Source organism: Salmo salar, chromosome ssa24 (assembly GCF_905237065.1).
Source record: "Salmo salar chromosome ssa24, Ssal_v3.1, whole genome shotgun sequence".
In the NCBI taxonomy this organism is placed as follows: Eukaryota; Metazoa; Chordata; class Actinopteri; order Salmoniformes; family Salmonidae; genus Salmo; species Salmo salar.
In genome coordinates, this window is record NC_059465.1 from 27,749,309 (window position 1) to 27,772,869 (window position 23,561).

Here is a 23,561-nt window from a genome sequence, read left to right on the forward strand (position 1 = left end):
GTCTGGTTTTTACTGCCCCTTCCTGCCTTTCACTCTTTAATGCTAGACTCTCAAAACCCTAATATACTGTCCCATTATCAGGTATGAAGGTAAGACCCAGAAGCAGACAACATCGAATTAACAATGGTTTAATTATCCAACAGGGGCAGGCAATAGACAGGTCACGGCAGGCAGGGGTCAGTAAACCAGAGGTGGGGCAATGGTACCGGACGGCAGGCAGGCTCAGGGTCAGGGGCAGGCAGAGTGGTCAGGCAGGCGGGCTCAGAGTCAGGACAGGTAAGGGTCAAAACCAGGAGGGCGAGAAAAAGAGAGACTGGGAAAATCAGGAGCTGAGAACAAAAATGCTGGTTGACTTGACAAACAAGACGAACTGGCTACAGACAGAGAACACAGGTATAAAAATTCACTTATTACTTTGATTTAGATTTTTTTGCAACCAGGAAAGTAATTGAGAACACAAACATTTCAGGTCTATGCATCATAATGCAAGTTTTTACCTCTCTTCATTGAGTAGGTAAGGGTAATCATAGAGACAGCTGGCTAATACGGCTAAACCACAGGTGCCAGTGTCTTGTTAAATCCACTTCAATCACTGTAGATGAAGGGGATTAGACAGCTTAAACATTTATTGAGTCATGGATTGTGTATATGTGCCATTCAGAGGGTGAATGGGCAAGACAAAAGATTTAAGTGCCTTTGAACAGGGTATGGTAGTAGGTGCCAGGCGCACCGGTTTGTGTCAAGAACTGCAACGCTGCTGGGTTTTTCCACGCTAAACCGTTTCCTGTGTATATCAAGAATGGTCCACCACCCAAAGGACAACCGCTGATTGAAGTGGATTTAACAAGTGACATCAAGAAGGGATCATAGCTTCACATGGATTCACCTAATCAGTCTATGTCATGGAAAGAGCAGGTGTTCTTAATGTTTTATACACTGGGTGAATATTCCAGAAGCAAGATGAACCACCATGCCCCTCCTCTCAAAAAATCAAATCAAATCAAATGTTATGTCACATACACATGGTTCGCAGATGTTAATGCGAGTGTAGCGAAATGCTTGTGCTTCTAGTTCCGACCATGCAGTAATATCTAACAAGTAATCTAACAATTTCACAACAACTACCTTATACACACACAAGTGTAAAGGAACGAATAAGAATATGTACATAAAAATATATGAATGAGTGATGGCCGAACGGCATAGGCAAGATGCAGTAGATGGTATAGAGTACAGTATATACATATGAGATGAGTAATGTAGGGTATGTAAACATTATATAAAGTGGCATTGTTTAAAGTGGCTAGTGATACATTTATTACATCAATATTTCCATTATTAAAGTGGCTAGAGTTGAGTCAGTATGTTGGCAGCAGCCACTCAATGTTAGTGATGGCTGTTTAACAGTCTGATGGCCTTGAGATAGAAGCTGTTTTTCAGTCTCTTGGTCCCCGCTTTGATGCACCTGTACTGACCTTGCCTTCTGGATGATAGCAGGGTGAACAGGCAGTGGCTCGGGTGGTTGTTGTCCTTGATGATCTTTTTGGCCTTCCTGTGACATCGGGTGGTGTAGGTGTCCTGGAGGGCAGGTAGTTTGCCCCCGGTGATGCGTTGTGCAGACCTCACTACCCTCTGGAGAGCCTTACGGTTATTTACATTTACATTTTAGTCATTTAGCAGACGCTCTTATCCAGAGCGACTTACAGTAGTGAATGCATACATTTCATAGATTTCATTTCATTAAATGTTATAGGTTATGGGCGGAGCAGTTGCCGTACCAAGCGGTGATACAGCCCGACAGGATGCTCTCGATTGTGCATCTGTAAAAGTTTGTGAGTGTTTTTGGTGACAAGCCAAATTTCTTCAGCCTCCTGAGGTTGAAGAGGTGCTGCTAATGTCATGTCAGCCAGTTAATTATATTACAGGAACACTTCATTTTAATTTCCAGGTTAAAATTAATTATGTGCATCGTTCATATTAATTATGTGCATCGTTCATGAAGGGATGCCATGTCATTAATTGAATAGCAGCTGGCATCCCTCCATTTAGTTTGAAGTGCAAATTAGAGGCAGCATTCTGATAAAGACCCCAATGAAAAAAAGGTTGAAAAAAAATGTTTTATGTACAGTCAGGTGAAACATTATTGGCACCCTCGACAAAGATGAGCAAAAAACAAAATAGATAATACAAATACTGAGCTACATTGAATGTTCAGAATGTTTTGACAATTATATTATTTATACTAATACCATTTCTCAGAGAAAGAGATTTTGTTTAACAAGTAATAATAAAAAAAACTGTTATGAGTCAAAGTGAATGGCACCCCTGTTTTCAATACTCTATTTCAAGTTTGAAGTTTCAGGTATCAAGTGGCAAGTTTTCATGTCACGTGGACAAGTACAGTGAAATTCCCTTCTTGCAAGCTTTAAACCTGTCACGACTTCCGCCGAAGTCGGCTCCTCTCCTTGTTCGTGCGGCGTTCGGCGGTCGACGTCACCGGCTTTCCAGCCATCGCCGCTCCATTTTTCATTTATCCATTCGTTTTGTCTTGTTCCCTGCACACCTGGTTTTCATTCCCCAATCACACCGCATGTATTTATTCCTCTGTTCCCCCTCATGTCTTTGTGTGCGATTGTTTTGTGTTACGTGTTATTTTTGACCGCGATATTTTCTGGTGTGCGTTTATTCCGTGTTTTATATCACGAGATATGTTTATTTGTTTTTACTTTATTATTGTGACTGTTTGCGCGTTTTTGCACTTTGGCATATTGGATGTAGGTTTCGACGCAGTGGCGTACGTCTGTTGGTTTCGCCTGCCTAAGTAAAGTGGGCGCCTGTTCACAACTCTCTGCTCTCCTACACCTGACTCCGCTCCCAGTACGCACACCATTGACAAAACCCAACAATGCAGTAATCAATATCAATGTAGTTCTAAAAATAACAATAAATAAGAATAACATGATAAAGTAAGAAGCTATATAGAGGATCAGTTCCAATACCATATTTACAATGTGCAGGGATACTGGAGTGATAGAGGTAGATATGCATAGGGGTAAGGTGACTAGGCATCAGGATGTATGATAAACAGTGTAGCAGCAGCGTAGATGAAGATTGTATTTTGAGTGTGTGTGCGTAGAGTCACTATAAATGTGTGAGCATATGTGTGTGTTGGACTGTCAGTGTGCGTGAGTATGTAGAGTCTTGTCAGTGTGCATAGAGACCGCAAAAATATAAATAATACAAGGGTCAACTCAGTCTGTGTAGACATTTTGTTAGCTATTTAGCAGTCTTATTGCTTGTGGATAGAAGATGTTCAGGAGCCTGTTGGTGTCAGACATGATGCACCGGTGCTGCTTGCCATGCGGAAGCAGAGATAATCAAATCAAATTTTATTAGTCACACGCGCCGAATACAACAGATGTAGACCTTACAGTGAAATGCTTACTTACGAGCCCCTAACCAAGAATGCAGATTAATAATAAATAAAAAAATACGAATAAGAATAAGAAATAAAAGTAACAAGTAATTAAAGAGCAGCAGTAAAATAACAATAGCGAGACAATATACAGGGGGGTACCGGTACAGAGTCAATGTGCAGGGGCACTGGTTAGTTGACGTAATATGTACATGTAGGTAGAGTTATTAAGTGACTATGCATAGATGATAACAACAGAGTAGCAGCAGTTTAAAAAAGGGGGGGGGGGGCAATGCAAATAGTCTGGGGGTAGCCATTTGATTAGATGTTCAGGAGTCTTATGGCTTGGGGGTAGAAGCTGTTTAGAAGCCTCTTGGACCTAGACTTGGCGCTCCGGTACCGCTTGCCGTGCGGTAGCTGAGAGAACAGTCTATGACTTGGGTGGCTGGAGTGTTTGACCATTTTTAGGGCCTTCCTCTGACACCACCTGGTACAGAGGTCCTGGATGGCAGGAAGCTTGGCCCCAGTGATGTACTCGGCTGTACGCACTACTCTTTGTAGTGCCTTGCGATCGGAGGCCGAGCAGTTTCCATACCAGGCAGTGATGCAACCAGTCAGGATGCTCTCGATTGTGCAGCTGTAGAACCTTTTGAGGATCTGAGGACCCATGCCAAATATTTTCAGTCTCCCGAGGGGGGATAGGTTTTGTCGTGCCCTCTTCATGACTGTCTTGGTGTGCTTGGACCATGTTTTATTTTGTTGGTGATGGAACTTGAAGCTCTCAACCTGCTCCACTTCAGCCCTGTCGATGAGAACGGGGGCGTGCTGCGGTCCTCATTTTCCTGTAGTCCACAATCATCTTCTTTGTCTTGATCACGTTGAGGGAGAGGTTGTTGTCCTGGCACCACATGGCCAGGTCTCTGACCTCCTCCCTATAGGCTGTCTCATCGTTGTCGCCAAACTTAATGATGGTGTTGGAGTCGTGCCTAGCCGTGCAGTCATGAGTGAACAGGGAGTACAGGAGGGGACTGGGCACGCACCCCTGAGGAGCCCGTGTTGAGGATCAGCATGGCGGATGTGTTGTTACCTATCCTTACCACCTGGGGGTGGCCCATCAGGAAGTCCAGGATCAGTTGCAAAGGGAGCTGTTTAGTCCCAGGTTCCTTAGCTTATTGATGAGCTTTGAGGGCACTATGGTGTTGAACACTGAGCTTCAGTCAATGAATAGCATTCTCACATAGGTGTTCCTTTTGTCCAGGTGGGAGAGGGCAGTGTGGAGTGCAATACAGATTGCATCATCTGTGGATCTTTTAGGGCGGTATGCAAATTGGAGTTGGTCTAGGGTTTCTGGGATAATGGTGTTGATGTGAGTCATGACCACCCTTCCAAAGCACTTCATGGCTACAGACGTGAGAGCTATGGGTCAGTAGTCATTTAGGCAGGTTACCTTCGTGTTCTTGGGCACAGGGACCATGGTGGTCTGCTTAAACATTTTTTTTTTTACATTTTAGTCATTTAGCAGACACTCTTATCCAGAGTGACTTACATTTCATACATTTCATTTCATTTTCATTTCATACATTTTTTTTTCCTTTTTTTTTTGTACTGGCCCCCCGTGGGAATCGAACCCACAACCCTGGCGTTGCAAACACCATGCGTTGCAAACACCATGCTCTACCAACTGAGCTACAGGGAAGGCTTAAAATATGTTTGTATTACAGACTCGGACAGGGAGAGGTTGAAAATGTCAGTCAAGACACTTGCCAGTTGGTCAGCACATACTCGCAGTACACGTCCTTACAAGGCCCTGCGGCCTTGTAAATTTTGACCTGTTTGAAGGTCTTACTCACATCGGCTGTGGAGAGCGTGATCACACAGTCTTCCGGAACAACTGGAGCTCTCATGCATGTTTCAGTGTTATTTGCATGAAAGCGAGCATAAAAGTAGTTTTGCTCGTCTGGTAGGCTCGTCAATGTGCAGCTCTCGGCTGTGCTTCCCTTTGTGGTCTGTAATGGTTTGCAAGCCCTGACACAGCCAACGAGTGTCAGAGACAGTGTAGTACAATTCGATCTTAGTCCTGTACTGACAATTTGCCTGTTTGATGGTCCGTCAGAGGGCATAGCGGGGTTTCTTATAAGCTTCCGGGTTAGAGTCCTGCTCCTTGAAAGCGGCAGCTCTAGCCTTTAGCTCAGTGCGGATGTTGCCTGTAATCCATGGCTTCTGCTTGGGGTATGTACGTACAGTCACTGTGGGGACGACATCATTGATGCGCTTATTGATGAAGCCAATGACTGATGTGGTGTACTCCTCAATGCCATCAGAGGATTCCCGGAACATATTCCCAGTCTGTGCTAGCAAAACAGTCCTGTAGCTAAACATTTGCTTCATCTGACCACTTTTTTATTGATCGAGTCACTAGTGCTTCCTGCTTTAATTTTGCTTGTAACCAGGAATCAGGAGGATAGAATTATGGTCAGATTTACCAAATGGAGGGCGAGGGAGAGCTTTGTATGCGTCTCTGTGTGTGGAGTAAAGGTGGTCCAGAGTTGTTTTTCCCTCTGGTTGCACATTTAACATGCTGATAGAAATTTGGTAAGACTGATTTAAGTTTCCCTGCATTAAAGTCCCTGGCCACTAGGAGCGCTGCCTTTGGGTGAGCATTTTTCTGTTTGCTTATGGCGGGATACAGCTCATTCAGTGCGGTCTTAGTGCCAGCGTCAGTCTGTGGTGGTATGTAGACAGCTACAAAGAATACAGATGAAAACTATCTAGGTAGATAGTGTGGTCTACAGCTTATCATGAGATACTCTATCTCAGGCGAGCAAAACCTCAAGACTTCCTTAGATATCATGCACCAGCTGTTATTTACAAAATGCATAGTCCGCCGCCCCTTGTCTTACCAGCTGCCGCTGTTCTGTCCTGCCGATACAGAGTATAACCAGCCAGTCTATGGCTTGAATGGCTGGAGTCTTTAAAACTTCTTCAGGATTGGTGGGTCCCCTGCAGGACAGTTGAGCTAATGTAGGCTATTGCGATTAGCATGAGGTTGTAAGTAACAAGAACATTTCCCAGGACATAGACATATCTGATATTGGCAGAAAGCTTAAATTCTTGTTAATCTAACTGCACTGTCCAATTTACAGTAGCTATTACAGTGAAAGAATACCATGCTATTGTTTGAGGATAGTGCACAGTTTTGAACATGAAAAGTTATAATAAACAAATTAGGCACATTTGGGCAGTCTTGATACAACATTTTGAACAGAAATGCAATGGTTCATTGGATCAGTCTAAAACTTTGCACATACACTGCTCACATCTGGTGGCCAAAATCTAAATTGTACCTGGGCTGGAATAATACATTATGGCCTTTCTCTTGCATTTCAAAGATGATGGTACAATTTTGTTTTTTTAAACAGTTGTATTTTTCTTTGTATTACCTTTTACCAGATCTAATGTGTTATATTCTCCAACATTCCTTTCACATTTCCACAAACCTCAAAGTGTGTCCTTTCAAATGGTACCACGAATATGCATATCCTTGCTTCAGGGCCTGAGTTACAGGCAGTTAGATTTGGGTATGTCATTTTGGGCGAAAATTGAAAAAAAGGGGCCAAACCTCAAGAGATTTTCCGTGCCTTCCTTTCACGGTATGGTTTCCCAGATGGCACCATGCATCGAGGTCAGTGCTGTTGCCATACGAAGCAGTGATACAGCCAGTCCATGGTGCAGCTGTAGAACCTTTTGAGGATTTGAGGGCCCATGCCAAACTTTTTCAACCTCCAGAGGGGGGAGAGGTACTGTTGCGCCTTCTTCACGACTGTGCACATGTGTGTGTGTGTGTGTGGACCATTTGAAGTCCTTAGTGATTTGGACCCGAGAAACTTGTAGCTTTCGACCCTCTTCACTGCAGCCCCATCGATGTGGAGGGGTGTGCTTGCCAGTGGCGTGTATTCATGGATGCCAAGGGAAGCCAGGCTTCCCCAAAACATTTACCAAGAAAAAAAGAAAAGAACATACAAAATATTTAATCTTTCATCTCTCTGTGTTTCATAAATTTTCTCCAATTCCTAAGAGGATGAATGTATCTCACTGGAGAAAGATCAGAGAGAATGAAACAGCCCTCTTTCTCAGTATGTGTTGCGTGTCTATTTGATGCTGTCTGGTCAGAAAGAGTATGACATTGCTGCCGCCGTAGCATTGAATGCAAGGGAACCCAGTGTGCATTTGGCCTCCCTTGATAAAACATTAATAAAATAGCCAATCAGCGTTGAGCTAAACTGACCGAGCTCAGCTGATAATAGTCCTTGCGCACCAACATTTTTTTTTTTAAGGGAAGCCAGTTTGGATGTAGCTTCAGACCAATCACATCACAGGTCAAACTTCATTATTGAAGTGGAGGTGATTAGATGATGTTGGTGCTGGAATAGTGGGCCTATATATCACGGTGTCAAGGGATATGAAGTAACAGGTTATAGAGCAAATATTACAACACATAGTGTTACTGATGTCCCGGCATCACACTGCCAGGTCACTAATTCCTCCCTGTAGGCTGTCTCATCGTCGCCGGTGATGAGGCCTACCACCGTTGTGTCATCAGCAAACTTGATGATGGTGTTGGAGTCGTGCGTGGTCATGCAGTTGTGGGTTAACAGGGAGTACAAGAGGGGACTAAGAACACACCCCGGTGGGGCACCCGTGTTGAGGGTCAGCGTGGCGGAGGCGATGTTGCCTACCCTCACTACCTGGGGTCGGCCCATCAGGAAGTCTAGGATCCAGTTGCAGAGGGAGGTGTTCCCAGGGTCCTAAGCTTGGTGGCGAGCTTGGGGTGGACAATGGTGTTGAATGCTGAGCTGTAGTCAAATGAACAGCATTCGTACATCGGGATTCCTCTTATCTGGGTGTGTACACACAGTGTGCAGTGCATTTAAGATTGCATTGTCTATGGATCTGTTGGGGTGGTATGCAAATTGGACTGGGTCTAGGATGTCTGGAATGATGGATTTGATGTGTGTCATAACCAGCCTTTCAAAGCATTTCATGATGACAGATGTGAGTGCTACAGGGTGGTAGTCATTGTGGCATGAAGCCTTAGAGTTCTTTGGAACAGGAATGATGGTCATCTTAAAACATATAGGGGTTACAGACTGGGACAAGGAGAGGTAGAAAATTACAGGGAATATGCCTGCCAGTCGATCTGCACATGCTATCAGAATGCGCCCTGGCATACCATCTGGCCCTGCGGCCTTGAGAGTGTTGAGCTAATTAAAGACCTTACTCAAGTCGGCCTCGGAGAGCGAGATCACCCAGTCCTCTGGTTCGATGGGGTCCCTCACGCACGGTATGGTGTAATTTTTGAGCATGCATAAAATTGAGTTCGTTTGGTAGAGAGGCATCGTTGGGCAGATGAGGGCTTGGTCTTCTTTTGTAATTGTTACGGTCTGTAGCCCCTGGTTACAGAGCCTGTGTAATATACAGTACCAGTCAAAAGTGTGGACACACCTACTCATACTATTTATTATTTTTACTATTTTCTACATTGTAGAATAATAGTGAAGACATCAAAACAATGAAATAACACATATGGAATCATGTAGTAACCAAAAAGAGTTAAACAAAACAAAATAGATTTTAGATTTTTCAAAGTAGCCTCCCTTTTCCTTGATGACAACTTTGCACACGCTTGGCATTCTCTCAACCAGCTTCACCTGGAATGCTTTTCCAACAGTCTTGAAGGAAGAATTATGTTTTTAGAAGTGTTTACAGGCCTCCCGAGTGGCGCAGCAGTATAGGGCACTGCATCACAGTGGTGTGGCGTTACTACAGCCTGGGGTTTGATCCCAGGCTTTGTCACAACCGGCTGTGACCGTGGGTCCCACATGGCAGTGCACAATTGTCCCAGTGTCGTCCGGTTTAAGGGAGGGTTTGGCCGGGGGGAGGCTGACTTCGTTCATCAGTTGAACGGTGTTTCCTCCGACACATTGGTGCAGCTGGCTTCCGGGTTAAGCGAGCGGGTGTTAAGAAGCGTGGCTTGGTGGGTCATGTTTCGGAGGACGCATCACTTGACCTTCGCCTCTCCCAAGCCCGTTGGGGAGTTGCAGTAATGAGACAAGATTGTAATCACGAAATTGGGGAGAAAAAGGGGCTAAATTGTTTTTACAAAAATAAATGTTTACAAATTAATAAAAAATAAAAAGCTAAAATGTCTTAAATCAATATGTATTCAACCCCTTTGTTACGGCAAGCCTAAATAAGTTCAGGAGTAAATATTTGCTTAACAAGTCACACAATAAGTTGCATGGACTCCCTCTGTGTACAATAATAGTGTTTAACATGATTTTTTTTATGACTAACTCATCTCTGTACCCCACACCTACAATTATCTGTAAACAGTGAATTTAAAACACAGATTCAACCACAAAGACCAGGGAGGTTTTCCAATGCCTGTCACGACCTGAACTGTTTCACCTGTGCTTGTGCTTGTCTCCACCCCCCTCCAGGTGTCACCCATTTTCCACATTATCCCCTGGGTACTTATACCTGTGTTCTCTGTTTGTCTGTTGCCAGTTCCTTTTGTTTCATCAAGCCTACCAGCGGTTTTCCCTCTGTTCCTGTTTTTCCCGGTTTTGACCTTTTCTGCCCGCCCTGACCCTGCGCCTGCTTGACGTCCTGTACCGTTGCCCCACTACTCTGGATTACCGACCTCTGCCTGACCTGACCCTTAGCTTGCCTGCCGTCCTGTATCTTTGCCCCAATACTCTGGATTATCGACCCCTGCCTGCCTTGGCCTGTCATTTGCCTGCCCCTGTTGCTGTAATAAACATTGTTACTTCAACACAGTCTGCATTTGGGTTTTACCTGAAACGTGACAGTACGAACTGGCCATGACTGACCCAGCAGACTTGGACCAGCTCCGCTACGCCATCTCCTCCCAAGGAGCCACCATTGGTAGGCACAAGGAGTTGCTTCGCGGTCTGATGGAAGGGTTCCAGGTCACAGCCGAATGTCACGACCAAGCATTGGACATTTTGTGGGAGAAAGTCAGTGGGTTGCCTACTAGGCAGCCTACCACGACGATAACCTCTCAGCCCCTCAGTAACCTGACTGGTAGCTGCGCCGTTACCCCGGTTTCCCGGGATCCCTGCTTACCTCCCACAGAGCGTTTCGATGGAGAATCGGGCACCTGTCGGGCGTTTCTCGCTCAGTGTTCCCTCGTCATGGAGCTGCAGCCTTCCTCATTCCCCTCAGACCGCTATAAGATAGCGTACCTCATCACCCTGATGTTCAGGAGGGCGCTCGCCTGGTCTACGGCCATTTGGGAACAACAGTCGGCGTTTGCTTCAGTCTGGAGGAATTCGTGCGGAGGTGAATAAAGTTTAAGAGTGTCCGGTGTCCGGGAGAAAGGCTGCCTGGAAGTTACTCCAGCTTCGGCAGGACTCCCTCAGTGTAGCAGACTATGCGGTGGATTTACCAAAGCTAGCAGCGGAGGGTGCCTGGAACCCGGAAGCGCTGTTCGACATGTTCCTGCACGGATTATCGGAAGAAGTAAAGGACGAGCTTGTAGCCCAGGAGTTACCGCCGGATCTCGACTCACTTTATCGCTTTAAGCATCCGGATCGATGGTCGGCTACGGGAACGTAGTAGGGAGAAGAGGTCTGATTGCGGATCCCACCTTGCATCTGAGAAAATCCGGAAGTTCCCGGCGTCTACATCCCCGAGAGGATCCAAGCTTACCTGAGTTCCTCCAAGATCCTCCGAAGACTGCCGATTCACCTCTTCCTGAGCCGATGCAGCTTGACAGGGCTAGGCTGTCTCCTGCCGAACGCATACATAGACTTGACACCCAGAGTTGTCTGTATTGCGGTACTGACGGTAATTTTGTGTCTACCTGTCCCTTCAAGAGATCTAGCTCATTCGTTGGAGTGAGTACACTGGTGGGTCTTAAAGATAATTGTTCTTCTCCCCTTACTCGCCCCCCCTCTCCATGCCACCCTGCTGTGAGGTGACCAGCCCAAGTCTCTCCAGGGGCCGATGTGAGTCTTATGGACGTTACCCTGGCGTCAAAGCTGGGCATCCCAACTCAACCCCTCTCCATTCCTATGGATGTTAGAGCGCTGGATGGGCGCTCCCTAGGCCGGGTCACCCACCATACCACAACCATCAACCTATGAGTGTCAGGAAACCACTCAATTCCTGCTAGCTGCGTCTCCGCAGGTTCCTGTGGTATTGGGATTTTCTTGGCTCCAGCGACATAATCCCTCCATTGACTGGGCTACCGGTGCCATCTTGGGCTGGAGCCCGTCCTGCCACACTCATTGCCTGAAGTCAGCTCTGCCTTCCCCGGGACATCTGCCTGGGGGCTTGGAAATTGCCTCTGGATTTCTGACCTCTGCCTGACCTGACCCTGCCTGCCGTCCTGTACCTTAGCCCCACTACTCTGGATTATCGACCCCTGCCTGCCTTGGTCTGTCATTTGCATGCCCCTGTTGCTGTAATAAACATTGTTACTTCAACACAATCTGCATTTGGGTCTTATCTGAAACGTGATAATGCCTCTCAAAGAAAGGCACCTATTGGTAGATGGGTAAAATAAAAAAAACAGACATTGAATATCCCTTTGAGCATGGTGAAGTTATTAATGACACTTTGGATGGTGTATCAATACACCCAGTCACTACAAAGATATGCAGGCGTCTTTCCTAACTCAGTTGCCGGAGAGAAAATAAACCGCTCAGGGATTTCACCATAAGTGCCAGTGGTGATAAGAGAACTGAGGATGGATCAACTTCATTGTAGTTACTACACAGTTACTAAGCTAAATGACAGAGTGAAAAGAAGGAAGCCTGTACAGAAAAAAAAAAATCCAAAACCTGCATCCTGTTTGCAGTAAGGCACTAAAGTAAAACTGCAAAAAAAGGGGCAAAGAAATGAATTTTGTATTGTAAAACAGAAGGCCAAATATACACTGGAGTTGGTTACCAAGACGACATTAAATGTTCCTGAGTTGCCTAGTTACAGTTTTGACTTAAATTGGCTTGAAAATCTGTCAAGACTTGAAAATGGCTGTCTAGCAATGATCAACAACCAATTTTACAGACCTTGAAGAATTATTTTAAGAATAATGTGCAAATATTGTACAATCCAAGTGTGTAAAGCTCTTAGAGACCCAGAAAGACTAACAGCTGTAATCGCTGCCCAAGGTGACTCTAACATGTGTTTGTCACGCCTACTCCCATATCCCCGCTTCAGCGCTCAACGTCACCGGTCTACTAACCATCGGCCCTGGCAATCATCATTACGCACACCTGCTCCCCATCATTATGCACATCTGGACTTCATCACCCTGATTACTCTCCTTTGATTTAGCCCTCTGTAGCCTAAGTCATCAGGCAGTATTGGTTTTAGTTCACATTCTGTACGCATCTCTTGTCTTGTTTATCTTCATGACTCTTATTATTAAACTCACCTTCTGCACCTGCTTCTTGACTCCCAGCGTATACGTTACAGAATATTGCCTCCACACAAAATAGAAGCTGCAGCAGAAGGACATCTCCCAGACGGTCGACGAACAAGGACACCTAATCCGCCAACCCCAGGATCAGCTGGCACAACTGGGTATGGCTATGGATAAGGTCTTCTGCGTTCTCCACTGCCTTGACACCACCCGAGAGAATTCAACACCAAATAGTGGAGGTCCTCCTACCATGAGTCGTCCCAGCAAGGCAGTCCCCCAGCCTATCCAGCTGTCCGCCCTACGTCAGTGATGCCCGACTGTCCTTCAAATGCCGTGGCGTCCTACTCCAGTGCTCCCTCTATTTTGCCCAACAGATGGGAGCCCCCACCACCGAAAGGTCCAAGTTTGCCACGGTCATTTCCCTGCTAAGCGGGCGGGCGTTGGAGTGGGCTATGGCCATCTGGGAGAGAGGAGAGGAAGAGCTGGGTTCCTACTAGAGGTTAATTTCTCTGTTCAGGGCAGTCTTTGACTATCCATCAGAGGGCAGAGAGGGAGGTGAGCAACTACCTCAACTTCGGCAGGATTCCCAGACCGCTGCGGAGTACGCCCTCATCTTCCAAACCGTGGCAACCTCCAGCAGATGGAATGAGCTGGCTCTCCGCACCCTATTCCGAGGAGGACAGAGCGAGGAGGTCCAGACGGAGCTGGTGTGCCAGGACGACAACCTTTCTTGGACGCGCTCATAGCGATGGCCATCAGTCTGGACAACCTTCTTTGGGAGTGCTGGCACCTCCCTCACCTCTCGCCTTCCTCCTTTGGCCCCTCCTTTTTCCATCCTGAGCCAGAGCCTGAACCCATGGAGGTAGGGACCACACACCTCTCCATGGCAGAGTGGCGTTGCCGAAGATGGCTGGGGCTGTGTTCCTATTGCTGCAAGGAGGGACACCAGCTTCAGCGGTGTCTGGGGGCGTCCCAACCCGGGGTTCCCCATGGACAGAGGGACGGCCCCGTGATCATCCGTCTCCTGTGGTAGGCGTGAGTATTGCATCATCGCTTTCTGCCAAACCCTTCCTGGTTTCCATTTCACTGGCTGGCTGTCCCTCATGTATTGTCTTTACAGCTCTGGAGAGGGAACCCACGCCTGCTACCTGCCCTCTGGAGCGCACCTACGTTCCCACGGAGGTAAGGGATCGGCTGTTGACCTGGGCGCACATATCCCTTGCCTGCTGGACACCCAGGCATCACCCACCCACACCATTCAATCCATCTCCGCTAAGTACTGGTGGCCCACATTGGTGCAGGACATTGCCCGCTACATCAACTCCTCCTCCGTATGTGCCCAAACCAAATCTTCCCTGCACGCTCCAGCAGGGAAACTCCTTCCTCTTCCCATGCCTCAGCATCCTTGGTTCCATCTGTCCATAGATTTTGTTACTGATCTTCCCCGGTCAGATGGTTTCACCACTGTTATGTTTGTTGTGGACAGATTCTCAATATCTTGCCGTTTTATCCCTCTCTCTGGTCTCCCTACTGCACCCCAGGTTGCTGAGGCACTGTTCCAGCAGGTCTTCCCACACTATGGCCTTCTGGAGGACATCGTTTCCAACTGTGGCCCCCAATTCATGTCACGGTTATGGAGAGCCTTCATGGAGAAGCTGGGGACAACGGCCAGCCTCACATCCGGGTACCGGCCTAAGTCCAACAGGCAGGTGGAGAGGACCAACCAGGAGCTGGGTAGGTTCCTTAGCAGTCACTGTCAGCACCGGCAGGGGGAGTGGGCCCATTTCCTTCCCTGGTCGGAGTTCTCCCAGAACTCACTTCATCACTCCTCCACCGGGTTGACTCCCTTCCAGTGCGTCCTGGGGTGTCAGCCGGCACTGGCCCCGTGGAGACAGACCGAAGCCCCCTGCGGTGGACGAGTGGTTCCGGCACACAGAGGAGGTTTGGAACGCTACCCTTGTGAGGCTCCAACACTCTGTCCGCCCCCAGAAGGAGCAGGTGGACCGCCACCGCAGTGAGGCTCCCGTGTTCCATCCTGGTGATCGCGTCTGGCTCTCCACCAAGAACCTCCCGCTCCGCCTGCCCTGCCGGAAGCTGAGCCCCCGGGTTGTGGGGCCTTTCAAAGTCCTCCGCAGGGTCGGTGAGATAACATACTGAATACAACTCCCCATCAACTACCGGATCGCACCCTCTTTTCATGTTTCCCTCAGGCCAGTGGTTCCTGGTCTCCTGGCTGGTGTCATCCCTCACAACACCCCTCCACCTCCCTGGACATTGTTGGGACCTCTTCCCATGCCGACAGATCCCTCCTGGACTGCCGACGTCGTGGGGGTCGGCCCCAATACCTGATGGACTGGGAGGGGTACGGTCCCGAGGAGCACTGTTGGGTCCCGGCGGTGGACATCCTGGACCCCAACATCGCCCGGTATTTCCATCTCCGCCATCCGGACCGGCCCACTCCTCACCGTCAATAAAATCATGTTTTCACTTCGTCATTATGGGGCATTGTGTGTAGATGGATGAGAAAATAAATTATATTGAATTTAGACTGTAACACAACAAAATGTGAAATAAGTCAAGGAGTATGAAAACTTTCTTGAGGCACTATATGTATTAAGTCAATAAAGGTGAAAGAAGGAGCGTTGCACCTCTCTTTTCAAATGCGAGTTTTGATTATTTTTAGTCAATACAGAGGCTTCCCCGTAGGTAGTTAACAAATTCAAGGCAAAATCACGACCAATGACAGTCTAGAATAGTGTCTTTGAAGAGAGGAATGTGATCCGGCTAAAGGTCAAGGGGGAAAAAACACTCATGAAATATTCTGTTTGTTAAAGGGGGCATCCTGTTTGGCAGATAGAGTAATTCATTTTAATTAGATTATTCTATGAATAATGTATGAGAGGATGACTTTTAAGTGCTGAATGAGGATCCCTTGAGAACGAGTCAGCACCAAAAAGGAAAAACGTGGTCAAATGCAGAAAATGTCAACGTTTTGACTGACAGGACAGTGAAAGAAAGAAGTGCATGGGGTCTGAAAGTGCAAAGAGTTTAGTTCCTTCAGGTTCAGGTGAAACATCTATTAGAGAAGAGGGAATAGCAGGAATAAAGGGGTTTCAGACTGGTTATACAGTATGAAGAGCCAAGGAAAACATATTGGTCTACTGTCACTATACCTGGCAGTCCAACCACGGGCCATGAATTGAGGAACAAACTACATGTGTGAGAAGTACTGTATTCAGCCACTCTTGGAGGATAATTAAAGTTGAATGGTAATGCTTTGTTATTTCTTAAAACAGTTTAGCATTACAGCATTCATCAGGGCTCTGCCATGCTTCAATGCCCTTTCAATCGAAAAGACATATCTCCTTATATGTTTCAGAGCAGTGAGAACCAAGACTCTCCTGCTTCGAGGGCTATAATCCAGGCAGCAGAGGAGGGAATGACAATCCTGTGCAAAATAAAGGATATATTGTTCTCCATACAGTTTCTCTGTCTTCAAGGCTGTATTCTTTTTTTTAAATGTACGTGTCTGTCTCGGAGATGGCAGATATTGTACCGGAACACTGTCAAATAGAAAATGCTACTATTTGGGGTCTGTAGTTCTGATTTTTTTTTATTTTGTTAAGGTAACTAAACTCTAAGAGTTGTCTATGTCAAGTTTGGATTGAGGAATTAATCATCCACACTGTAAAAAATGACCCACGGGCTTACTAAATATTGCAAATAGCAACTCAGGAAATTATCTTCAATGAATCTGCTTTATTATAAATGCCAGACTGGTCCCAAATATCCCATTCACATGAGTAAAACATCATACTTGATAATGATGGCATTTAGATAGAAAAAGTTATTTTGGGTAACCTTTGTGTTGTGTCTGCAAGTCTCTGGGCTGCCCCGGCCTATTTAACAAGAAATAAGATTAGTCCTTGTGAAAATCAGCTGGTGATATTGTTCAAGTGTTCCAAGGCTGTTTAGTTCTGTTGATCTCGCTCTCTCTCTCTCAATTTTTTAAAAATCAATTCAAGGGGCTTTATTGGCATGGGAAACATGTTTACATTGCCAAAGGCAAGCATGAGATAGATAATCAAAAATAATAGATAATAAACTAAAGTGAAATAAACAATAAAAAATGTACAGTAAACCTTACACTCACAAAAGTTTCAAATGTTATATTATGGCGATATACAGTGTTGTAACGATGTGCAAATAGTTAAACTACAAAAGGGAAAATAAATAAACGTAAATATAGGTTGTATTTAGAATGGTGTTAGTTCTTGACTGGTTGCCCTTTTCTAGTGGCAACAGGTCACAAATCTTGCTGCTGTGATTGCACACTGTGGTATTTCACCCAGTAGATATGGGATTTGGATTTGGATTTGTTTTAAAATTCTTTGTGGGTCTGTATAATCTTAGGGAAATATGTGTCTCTAATATGGTCATACATTTGACAGGAGGTTAGGAAGTGCAGCTCAGTTTCCAGCTCGTTTAGTGGGAAGTGTGCACATAGCCTGTCTTCTCTTGAGAGCCAGGTCTGCCTACGGTGACCTCTCTCAAAAACAAGGCTATGTTCACTGAGTCTGTACATAATCAAAGCTTTCTTTAATTTTGGGCCAGTCACAGTGGTCAGGTGTTCTGCCACTGTGTGCTGTCTGTTTAGGGCCAAATATAATTCTAGTTAGCTCTGTTTTTTTTGTTAATCTTTCCAATGTGTCAAGTAATTATCTTTTAGTTTTCTCATGATTTGGTTGGATCTAATTATGTTGCTGTCCTGGAGCTCTGTGGGGTCTGTTTGTGTTTGTGAGCAGGGCCCCAGGACCAGCTTGCTCAGGGCTCTTCTCTAGGTTAATCCCTCTGTAGGTGATGGCTTTGTTATGGAAGGTTTGGTAATCGCTTCTTTTTAGGTGGTTGTAGAATTGAATATCTCTTTTCCGGATTTTTATCATTAACAGGTATCGGCCTAATTCTGCTCTGCATGCATTATTTTGATTTTGACGTTGTACACGGTGGATATTTTTGCAGAATTCTCAATTTGTGTTTGTCCCACTTTGTGAATTCTTGGTTGGTGAGCAGACCCCAGACCTCACAACCATGAAGGGCAATGGGTTCTATGACTGATTCAAGTACTTTTAGCCAGATCCTAATTGGTATGTTGAATTTTATGTTCCTTTTGATGGTGTAGAAGGCCCTTCTTGCCTTGTCTCTCAGATCGTTCACAGCTTTGTGGAAGTTACCTGTGGCGATGATGTTTAGGCCGAGGTATGTTTCGTTTTTGTGTGCTCTAGGGCAACGGTGTCTAGATGGAATTTGTATTTGTATCTCTCTCTCTCCCCCTCACTCTCCTGTCACGTTATCTTTCTTTCTCCTGCTATCTTGCACCTTCCTCTTTCTCTTTTTTCCCTCTTTCAGTCAGTTTCTCTCACACTTGTCTCCCTCCTTCTGTCCCTCTCTGCCTCCTTTTCGGAGATCAATATCTCCTTATATGTTTCAGAGCAGTGAGAACCAAGACTCTCCTGCTTCGAGGGCTATAATCCAGGCAGCAGAGGAGGGAATGACAATCCTGTGCAAAATAAAGGATATATTGTTCTCCATACAGTTTCTCTGTCTTCAAGGCTGTATTCTTTAAAAAAAATGTACGTGTCTGTCTCGGAGATGGCAGATATTGTACCGGAACACTGTCAAATAGAAAATGCTACTATTTGGGGTCTGTAGTTCTGATTTGTTTATTTTGTTAAGGTAACTAAACTCTAAGAGTTGTCTATGTCAAGTTTGGATTGAGGAATTAACCATCCACACTGTAAAAAATGACCCACAGGCTTACTAAATATTGCAAAAGAAAATCTGTGATTTTTTTCTTAAAATAATAGGTTTGGTTTTACTTAAATTTTGGAATATAGTACTTAATTTATGTGTTGAAAAAGACTGGCATTTGCAAATAAAAATCCAAGGTAATATGCTGCTAAATTTTAACTAATATTTCTAAGTAACAACCAAAAACGTAAAGATCTGATATTGAAATGATCATTATTGTGTTGGACTGACATGCTAGATCTAGTTTTGAACGACAATTGTGCTTGGAACATTTCAATGGAAGTCGTCTTGATCTTTCTCCTCTGGAATGGCCATGTGGCAGGCAAGGACCAAATTATAACTTGGAATGTAGTTTGGATCTCTCTACACATATTTTCAACGAAATTTCAAAAATATTCGTTAAATAATATTCTTCAAGTACGAAAAGCCTTTAGCTAGCTATATTGCCAGAGTACGTTATATATTTGCACGTTGATAAGCTAGCTAGTTAACGGCCATGATGTCTGTATAGTTAGCTAGTGATGGGCATGCTACTAGCTAGTAAGTTAGCAGTGCATTTTCTCGCCTCAGCGCTGTTTAACTTTTGCCATTTTTGTGTAAGTTTTATAATAACCGAAATAGCTATGTAACATATTAGCTACCTAGTTTACCAAAAAATGCATTGTCAGCAAACATTACAGTAGAACTGAACACATGTGCTCCTGCAAGGTAATGTTTGCCTGCTAGGCAAGCTACCTTGGAAGAGACAGGTAGGAACAATACGTAGCTAGCTAGCTAACTACACCTAGCTATATAACTACACCTGTCCTTGCAGAAACCTTCTTGTTGTTCAAGTATTCACAACATGTTCAAGGCAGCACTGCAAACGTTGACCTTGTGCAGTAGTTATCTAGTCAATATCTAACAGCTAAATGAAATAATTGGGCTGGCTAGTAAGATAGATAACAAGCAGCTCTTCCAAGTCAGCTTGGATTTCCGTTTTTTAGCTAGCTAGCTATCTAAAGCTGAAGTCATTTGAGTGTTATTTTCCTGACATTGTCATAGATTTTAATACAACTTCTCTTCTTTAGGTATAGGTTTTCACGTATTCAGACGTTCCTGAGTTCTGGACATACCATATTTTCCAGAATACATTGACAAGGTATGTCAATATATTCAAATGTCTTGTGTGTTTTCATTGCAACTCACATAAGGGCTTGTAGGGGCATGATTTCCGCAATGCGGAAAACTCAGAAGGAATCCTATGGAATCCAGAAATGTATTCAGAATACAGCTACCCCTCGGACAGGATACACAGGATATTTTTATTACAGTAACCCAACATTAGTGTGAATAATAGGTATTAGATATATACTGTATTTTTAAATCAACCAAATGGATTGAACACATTAGGCAACAAAAAGTTAACACGGAATTCCGGAAAATAAAACAGCATTTGGGGGGAAAATAACGATAATTTCATAGGGCCCTATTAGTGTTTTACTCAATGCGTTGTCACCCAGGCAGGTATTGACAATGTGTGTCTTCCTTATTTTGGAATGAGATAGCATATAGGGGCAGCAGGTAGCCTAGTGGTTAGAGTGTTGGGCCAGTAACCAAAAGGCTGCTGGATTGAATCCCGGAGATGACAAGGTAAAAATCTGTCATTCTGCCAACAAGCAACATAGGCCGTCAATGTAAATAAGAATTTGTTCTTAACTGACTTGCCTAGTTAAATAAATGTTACACAAGTAATAATATGTTAAAGCTTATGTATACACAAAAAATGTAATGATTTTATCTTAATTCCGTAGGGATCAGGTGGCACATGCAATGTAAGATCTCCAGTTTTGCAGCATTCAAGTACAAATACGTGACAACCACAACATTGTGAGTGCCAAAATGGCAAAGACCTTCTCATATTGAAGACAAGATGTCGTTCAGGCCCTTCCTGTGAAGGACTTCAAAGAAAGATGGCCAGCCCTGTTTGAGCCCACTCAGGTACAAAATACAGCTGAATGAAAATAGTCTATGTAGGTAAAACAATAATATTAATTTAAATATTTTGTGTTGTCTTGACCTAATATTCTAATCTACAATTATATATGCATTAAAGATTAGTCTGAACATTCTCACTGCACATGCTTTGGGAGGGGTTTTCCAATAGCATTCTGGCTCTCTCTCCTCTCTCTCTCTCTCTCTCTCTCTTAGATTAAGGAAGAGTTCAGAAGAATTACAACTGTTGCTCTTGAGTCCACCTTTATCCAGAAGCTGGACGAATATACACCAAAACTATTGGACTTGTTTAAGTCAAAACGAGGTGCTGTAAAGGTGGGAATGCAGAAAATCTTTGAAGTTCTGTACGCGGTATGCACAGTAACACTTCACAATAGTATATAGGTTATACTGTATGCATTTAGTTGCTGGTATTAAATGCAATTATTTGTATAACATCATATTACAGTGCAACACCATCCAGGAAAGAAGAGACAGTGTGATCCGTGGCCTGATCATATACCTTGGTGAGAGGTTTGAAGACCTTATTACAGAATACAAGGTAAAGGTTTTTATTTTTGTATCCTTATTTATCTCTAAATGAGGTATCTTCATTTGTTTCCCTCTCCTCAAGTTGCACAGTTAATGTAATAGCCTAGTCTGTTATTTCTTCATTTTTTCCCTCAGGATGCTAACGACGCCATGATCCGAGAGGACCTCGTTCAGCATGTGATGAAGGTGTTCACTGTGAAGGATCTGCACCAGAATATAGAGCATGTGATCTACAATCGAAGGAGCAGAGGTCCTGGCAGGTATTTGCAGTGTTACAGTCATGTAACAGGTACCCAAAATAACTGAAATAAGGTACCCAAAAGAACTGAAATATACCTTTGAGGTGTTCCAAAAAGTATTCTTAGAACTTGATGATCTCAGGACCTTTCCACGGTTCCAAGCTCTAAAGATGAAGTTACTTGTTTTCAGAGATATCTATGAGAACTCTCAAAGGGCCACTCACAAACTGTGGTCTAAACCCTACTCAGTAAGCTGATAAGCTAGTTGCTAGGTGGTATAGGAGCTACAGTTTACATGATGTTCTTTTTCAAGTGAAGTCATAAGAGACATTGTTAATTCCTGGTTAAAAAAACTGCTTTGTTTTAAAAGTTACTTCATATGCACTAGTGAATTTCTGAGATTATTTGTAGTCAGGTGCAAGCTATCTGGATGCAACTTTACCTAAGGAGGCAAGGTGGAGTTGTACCCAGAATGCTTATACCTGTCAAAATAATATGTCCATATGGGCTTCACTAGTGCAAATGGAGTCAGGTTTAAGGGACAATTTGGCATATATTTTGTAACAATATGTGCAATGTATGTTTTGAAAAGCCATGTTTTGATTAATCTAAAACAGTTTGAATGAGGAGGTATTTGAGCTAAAGTTCATATTGTGCTTTGTGTAAAGTCTATTAAGATAAATCGTTAATTTACGTTTCTGTTAAAATATCGCTTTGATGTTAAGGGGCACACAGACCAGGGAATTCTTGCTAAAATGTACAAGATGTGAGGTCTAAGTGCTAATCCCAAACTATCACCTAAACTTTATGCAGCTGTGAAGATCTGAAATGATTTGTAGTCAGGTGCAAGCTATCTGGATGTTATACCCAGAATGCTTACAGATTACAAAATAATGAGCTCCACAAATGCTTAAGGAGTAGGGTTTAATTTGAGATTGAAGTTTGAAGAAAACCTTTATTCAAAATAAAGTTGTTGAAGTTTGAAGTTGAACACTGTTGTTTCTTTTTGCATATTCCCTTCTATAGAAAAAAATAAAAAAACGTAAATTATCCCAAGTATATTGAGGTAACTATTTGCATCAGCTTTTTAAGTATAGTTGTGAGTATATATTTGAGTAGTAGGAACCCAATTTAAATACATTTTACTAACCTGAGTACCATAAGTAACTGAGCAAAAAACATTTGTAGATTAAACATAGAATATAAATTACGGTACTGAGTAAATTCAGCAAATGAAACTTACAATATTAGTTCAGTAACTGATTACATTAAGTATATCAAACGTATAACATTAGTTCTGGGACTTGAAGGACTTAAGCAGGTCAAAAAAAAAAACTGATGATCCTGATAAAATTAAGTTGAATGAAAGGAATTTTTGAGATCCTGTTAGTTGTTTGCACTTAAAATATTTGAGTTTGTAATGTACTAAAAGCGAAGTATATTATACTTAAATGATCCTCCTTGTTGGATTTACTTAAAAGACCGATGCAAATAATGACCAAATTTTTTGGAGGAAAAGGGGCACAATATTTTTTACAGTGCAATGATAACTCTCATCACGAGTTCCCATGAGAGCGAGAAAGAGAGAGACATTTTTACACATGCCTCCAAGCATCCCAGTTCTCCTGAACTCATAGCTATCTGAACTTGGTTATCTGGTGCATCTAATCCTATTAGCACTCACAAGGGTTACTCTATCTGAAAGTGTAGACTTAAAAAAATGTAATATAATTTGGGATGAACAATAAATATCAGTGTGATATCTCTTTATTTGGCGACCGTGCTGTGTGTGTAACTCAAGGCAACATCTCCTGATAATAGACACTTCATTATAGGTGATGGTTTACACACCTTTTCTGTTATAGAGAATGAAATAGGAGTAGCGATGAGTCTGTAGAGGCACAACCTTTCAGAATGCTACACACAGTTATTTAAATACCTACTTAACTCATCCAAATTAAACGGCTACAAACCAGGTTTTTAGATTTTTTTGCAAATGTATCAAATAAAAAACCTTAAATATAAGTATTCAGACCCTTTACGCAGTACTTTGTTGAAGCAACTTTGGCAGCGATTACAGCCTCAAGTATTCTTGGGTATGACGCTACAAGCTTGGCAC

General features: G+C 43.8%; 1 long non-coding RNA gene across 1 annotated transcript in view; it reads left to right on the forward strand.

Annotated features, from left to right (window-relative positions):
* LOC106585367 (uncharacterized) overlaps positions 1 to 22,429 on the forward strand; it is a 44,295-nt gene extending 21,866 nt beyond the window's left edge. Inside the window, exons 2-6 of the long non-coding RNA XR_006761725.1 lie at positions 19,748 to 19,818; positions 20,471 to 20,657; positions 20,868 to 20,987; positions 21,121 to 21,213; positions 21,339 to 22,429. This is a non-coding gene — a long non-coding RNA (uncharacterized lncRNA). The remainder of the gene's footprint in view (positions 1 to 19,747; positions 19,819 to 20,470; positions 20,658 to 20,867; positions 20,988 to 21,120; positions 21,214 to 21,338) is intronic.
* The last annotated feature ends 1,132 nt before the right edge of the window (positions 22,430 to 23,561 follow it).